The sequence below is a fragment of the Bidens hawaiensis genome, unplaced genomic scaffold (assembly GCF_021521415.1).
Source record: "Bidens hawaiensis isolate Kalapana, Puna unplaced genomic scaffold, B.hawaiensis_p1.1 tig00023796_1, whole genome shotgun sequence".
NCBI classification, from domain to species: Eukaryota; Viridiplantae; Streptophyta; class Magnoliopsida; order Asterales; family Asteraceae; genus Bidens; species Bidens hawaiensis.
In genome coordinates, this window is record NW_027493738.1 from 210,855 (window position 1) to 217,472 (window position 6,618).

A 6,618-nucleotide genomic window follows, 5' to 3' on the forward strand; every position below is an offset into this window, starting at 1 on the left:
TGATGTTCTTCCTTGTGGCCGAAAGTTTGGAGAGAAAAGGAAGAGAGGAGTGAGTTTTCTTGGTTACTTGTGTATATGTTTTTTTTCATGAGAGAATGAAAGAAAGAAACATAATCAAATCTTTCAAATTTGCACCTCACTTTGCACCAATGCAAAACATTGCATGTCTTCACCAAGGGAGTAATAATAATATAATAATAGAAGAGAAAGAGAGTGGGGGGGGGTGGCCCTTTCCCTTTTCATTCTAATTATATTAATTTTTTTTTCTTTCTAAATATATATATATATATTCATGTATTTTAACTTATGTTAGGTTATAACACATTATAAGCAACATACCAGGTAATTAGTTTTACATATTGTTATTTAACCAACTTAAATAACACTATGTAATGTTCTCTCAAAATATAAATCATCCATATGATTTATTCTTTTCATAAGTACAATGTATTTAGAAAACCCTTTCCAAATAACGCAAGTGTTAATATTTATTTACTTACGATCATATCATATATATAAACAAATATTATCGGGGTTTGTCTAGCTTGCTATTGTGTATGACCCGACTTGGATTATAATGTACTAGCCACATCAATAATAATATGTGTCTTGGGCAGACCGAGTCCAACAATCTCCCACTTGCACAAGATACATAGAAGATTGATGCAAGTAGCAAATACCACCTAACTGCGATTTACTACCCCTAATACGCATGACGAAGTGCCATTCAATAACATCATCCCCTTCAAGTCCCTTACTTGAAATGATTTAGGTGAATATATCATTTATCCTTTTGCCACAGATGTCATGTCAAATCCAGAGACACAGAGTGATCATTCTCTGTTGATTTAACCTTCAGGCCTTAGACATCTCACTCTCAATGAATAAGAGGGACAAATCCCCTCTTGACTACATATGTCTCTCACAATCACCTTGTACCAAACCTGATCTTAGCCTTATGTACTGTCATGTTTCAGAGCAGCGAAGAACTAAGTCAAAGTATAATAGTTGGTGAATATCAAGACCCAATATGTATCTCAGGTCGGAGGATACTATGACATTCGCCTTTACTCAAATTTACTTATGATCAATCACAAGGATTCCATGAGTAACATTTGAGAGCGGGTCAGTCCAATATTTATATCCCATAAATATCTATGAACCTTGGCAGCAACCCTTGCTTTATATTCATACCTTATGAATATCCACCAATCCAAGTTCATAATAGTCTTACCTTAATATTTGTTCCCACAAATATGAGCGACTACGGACATTTAGAATAAGTAATTTATTAACGGATTTAAACATGCTAAAATGGAACATAACTCAAAATGTCATTATCATAAACCATAATCATATGAATGAGTCAAAATAACAATTGTTCCGATATCCAAATACAAAATTTCGATCATATCCAATCCCTAGAATACCGAAGTCCTAAGGCACAAGTATGCTTTGGCCTTTCAAGAAGCTTCGTGAGTGGATCCACAATGTTTTGATCGGTGTGAACTTTGCGAATACATATCTTTCCCTTTTCAACTTCATCCCTTATGTAGTTGAACCTCCGCTTAATGTGCCTCGTCTTTTGATGTGCACGAGGTTCCTTGATTTGTGCAATTGCACCCTCGTTGTCACAAAAGATCTCTAGAGGGTCCTGAATGGTACGGACTACCCCTAGGTCGGCAATGAATTTCCTTATCCACAAAGCTTCTTGAGCTGCCAATGAGGTGGCGATGTATTCCGATTCCGTGGTGGATAAGGCTACCACGTCTTGTTTTGAGCTATTCCAAGAGATTGCCCCACCATTCATAACGAAAACATATCCCGATTGTGATCTAGAATCATCTCGATCGGTTTGGAAACTCGCATCCGTGTAACCCTTTATGACAAGTTCCTCCTCACCCGAACCATATATTAGAAACATATCCTTAGTCCTTCTAAGGTATTTCAATATACTCTTGACCGCCATCCAATGGCTACTTCCCGGATTATGTTGGAATCTACTTGTCATGCTTAAAGCGCATGACACATCCGGTCTAGTGCATACCATTGCATACATGATGGATCCAATAGCCGATGCGTATGGGATCCCATTCATTTTATCTTGCTCTTCCTTTGAGCTTGGACATTGAGACACACTCAATATCTTTCCTCTTTGAATAGGTACCAAACCTCTCTTAGAGTTCTCCATCTTAAACCTTTTCAGGATTTTGTCAATGTATGCATTTTGGTTTAAACCTATCAACCGCCTTGATCTATCCGTATAGATCTTTATTCCCAAAATATAGGTGGCTTCACCAAGATCTTTGATGGAAAAACAACTTCCAAGCCATGCTTTTACACCTTCCATGGTTGGAATGTCATTCCCAAATAGTAGTATGTCATCAACATACAATACTAAGAAGGTAATGATGCTCCCACTAGCTTTCTTATACACACAAGCTTCATCACCATTTTTGATGAATCCAAATTTCTTAACTTCTTCATCAAAACGGTGATGCCAACTTCTAGATGCTTGTTTCAATCCATAGATTGATTTCTTTAACTTGCATACTTTGTTAGGATGTTGTGGATCGACAAAACCTTCGGGTTGAACCATATAGACATCTTCCTCAAGATGCCCATTTAGAAAAGCGGTTTTGACATCCATTTGCCATATCTCATAGTCATAATGTGCGGCTATGGCAAACAATATCCTAATAGACTTTAGCATTGCTACGGGAGAAAAAGTTTCATCATAGTCAACCCCTTGAGTTTGAGTGAAACCTTTCGTTACAAGTCTTGCTTTATAAGTATCCAAATTTCCATGCATATCGGTTTTCTTCTTGAAAACCCACTTACTTCCAACCGGTTTGGAATTAAGAGGTGGTACAACCAAATCCCATACTTGGTTGTCATGCATGGATTGCATCTCTACGTTCATGGCTTCAAGCCATTTATCACAATCGGATTGTGACATTGCATCACGGTATGTGGTGGGTTCATCCAAATCTACCACATAGCATCCATCCATGAAAAATCCATATCTTTCGGGTGGATGTCTAATTATACCGGATTTGCGAACGTTTAGTGTGTTTTGATCAACCATTTCATCATCTCAACAACCTCTTGTTGATTGCTAGTGTCAACCAAACGTGTATCGGCTTGTGGTTCTCGATCCTCCTCGAGTGCCACCGTTCTACTAGTACCTTCCATAAGGAACTTAGTTTCCAAGAACTCGGCCTTTCGAGCAACGAACACTTTTTGCTCGGTTGGGTTGTAGAAATAATATCCCATGGAGTCCTTGGGATATCCTACAAAGATACACTTAGTGGACCGACTTTCAAGTTTGTATTCGGTGTCGTTCTTGACATAAGCCTCACAACCCCATACCTTTAAATATGTTAATGATGGAGCCCTTCCATTCCATATTTCAAAAGGTGTCTCGTCCACTTTCTTGGTTGGGGCCATATTTAGAATACGGGTCGCGGAGAGCAAAGCGAAACCCCAAAATGATAGAGACAATGTGCTTCTAGCCATCATAGATCAAACCATATCTAATAGAGTTTGATTTCTCCTCTCGGACACACCATTGTGTTGTGGTGTTTCGGGTGGAGTAAGTTGTGAGATGATCCCACAACTTCTAAGATGATCTTGGAAAGCATCACTTAAGTATTCACCTCCTCTATCCGAATGAAGTACTTTGATGGTTTTACCGAGTTGATTTTGTACTTCATTTTGAAAGATTTTGAACATTTCAAAAGCTTCGTCTTTGTGTCTTAACAAGTACACATACCCATAACGACTATAGTCGTCTTTTGGTGCTTGATTGGTACAACATGTTATCATAAGATGTGTTATCATGAACTAATTCATAAATGCCATTAGATGGCATTGCTTTAAAATAAAATACATCATTCATGAAAACATAAATACAATCATCCATAAACTGAAAATCATAACCATATTGTCTTAACAAGGAAACGGAGATAATATTCCTAGTCAAACTAGGAGCATACAAAATATTATTTAAAATAACTTCCAAACCATTTGGAAGCCTCAAAATGTAGTCCCCTCGGGCTTCGACAACAACCTTTGCTCCCTTGCCCATGAAGAGACTAATATCTCCCTTCTTGAATCCTTCATTTCCTTTGAACCCTTGCAACAAATTGCAAATTTGAGTTCCACATCCGGTATCCAATACCCATGTGTTACAGGAAATAATATTAAGATCAACATGAATCATGAAAGTTGTACCCGAGGTTTGCCCCGCATCCCTCTTAGCTTTCAACTCTTTTAGATAGGTTGGACAATTCCTCATCCAATGCCCTATCTCCCTACATCCAAAACATGGATCCTCCGCGCAAACCTTTGGCTTCTTTTCTTTCGGTTTGGGTGGTCCCGCTTTTGCCTTTCCCTTGAACTTAGCCATGACTTGTCCCTTACCTTTGGCAACCTTTGCCTTAGGTTCCGGGTGATGCCTCTTCCTATTGCCTCCCTCATTGATCGTGAGAACGGGTAAAACCTTTTTACCCATTCCCGTTTCGGCTGTCTTGAGCATTGCATGAAGCTCACCAATGCTCTTGTCCCACCCATTCATGTTATAATTCATAACAAAAGTCTCAAATTTCTTGGTTAGCCCATTTAGGATCAAATCCGTGGCTTACTCGTTTGAGACGCGACAATTAAGGCGCTCGAGACGATCAATGTGGCTTTTCATCTTAAGCACATAGGAGGAAACGGATTGGGTTTCTTCCATACGACATGTATGATGCGCTCGAACCGTTTCGAAGCGTTCCACCCTAGCTTGTGTAAGGAACATTTCCTTAAGTTGGGTGATCATGTCGTATGCCCCATGAAGTTCAAAATCCTTTTGAATTTCGGGAATCATAGTTCCCAACATGAGGCAAGAAACTTGTACGTAATCCTCATTGTGCTTTACCCAATTGTTATAGTTATCGGCATCGTCAATGCCAGGTTCTTCGGGAATAGGCTCGTCTATCACGTAATATTTCTTTTCTTGCTTGGGAACGATTCTCAAGTTTCGATACCAATCCATAAAGTTGGTATAGTTTAAAAGATCCTTATCGAGAACATATCTTAGTGATAGGTTGTTAACGGGTGGAATAATAACGTTAGGTGGATTGTTGATTCTTGCCATCTACAAATATAACAAAGCTCAATTTTAGTATTTTCGATATCAATAATTAATTTTAATCGTTAATACCCTTTATGTCTCCTAGACAATTAATGATTAAAATCTAGAACCCAACGTTACATTCAAATAGTAGTTTGGTGACCTTTATCCTACTATTTAAATTTACAAGGTAGTCAACGTTTGACAATTGCAACCCTTTGCAACTTCTAGTTTTATGGGATCGATTAAACATCTTATGTTTAGTTGGCATGTTTAATCCCATCAACACCATTGTATACCATGCTTCGGTGACCCTATTCACATGGTTTTCAATTTAAGTCATCCTACTTATACACACGTGTTAGTTTACACATACAAGTGGTTAGGTGACTTTTATCCCACAAGTATGGTAAACCCACCTCAAACTCACAAGTTTCCTCCAACATGGTTAGGTGACCTTTATCCCATACCGATTTCCCAAGTGATTCGAGTGTTGTATAAAAGGATGGTGTTCGACTTATTTTATAAAAGGGATTTTAGTTTTCTAGATTGGAAACCTTTTATGTACCTTCCATTTGCATGCATTCAAATGTATGGTATTTAGTTGAAAAACTCATTTTCAAAATTCCTGTTAATAAAACCCATTTTATTGTGAAATCATTACTTTAATAAAACCAATTTTTATTACCTAACGATTTCTAAGGAACTAATTTTATGCTAGTTGTTGATTTTAAGTAGTTAGCAAACCATATAGCAATAACAGAAACAAAAGAAAATCAACCATGCAAGCATAAAACATACAACTACAAGTTCATAACCATAGCCTCCTAATGTTGACTACACTTGTTGACCGAAGACAAGTGTGTCAAAAAGGTCTTTCCTAAAGGACCCGAAAGGACATAATCTTGTGTCGTTGAACTCCCACTTGATCCCGCATCCAAATGCTCCAAGTGTTCATCCCCGTGTTGTAGTCTCCACTTTATTTGGGCTTCCATCCTTGCATCTTCTTTTACAAAATATGTCATAATACATTTTTCTAGTAAAAGAAATGCATCTAATCTACTTATTATTACAAACCAAATGAAATGAATAAATAGATTACAAACCCAAATAAATATTACATCCATATTGAATGAACAAACAACCACTTGAATGAACAAACACATCAACACAATCATTCAACCAAACACAAGGTCAAGGCTAGGTTATGAACATCCAATACACATCCAAATATGCAATAATCCAAGATCAAAAACTGGTTCCCCTTTCCCTCAAACTTTCGGCCCAAATAACAACCAAACCAAAAGTTTCGGGTTTTTGTCCAAACAACACAATCAATCATCCAAATGACTTAGTTTTTCAACATTACCACATGCATGCAAAGCATAACCTTGAAAAACCATGGGGTAACCAAAACCCCTAAAATTTTCGGCCATATGGTAAAATCCCACCATAAACCCAAAAATTTTTGGGTCTAATGAAGTATGCATCCGTATAAGCGG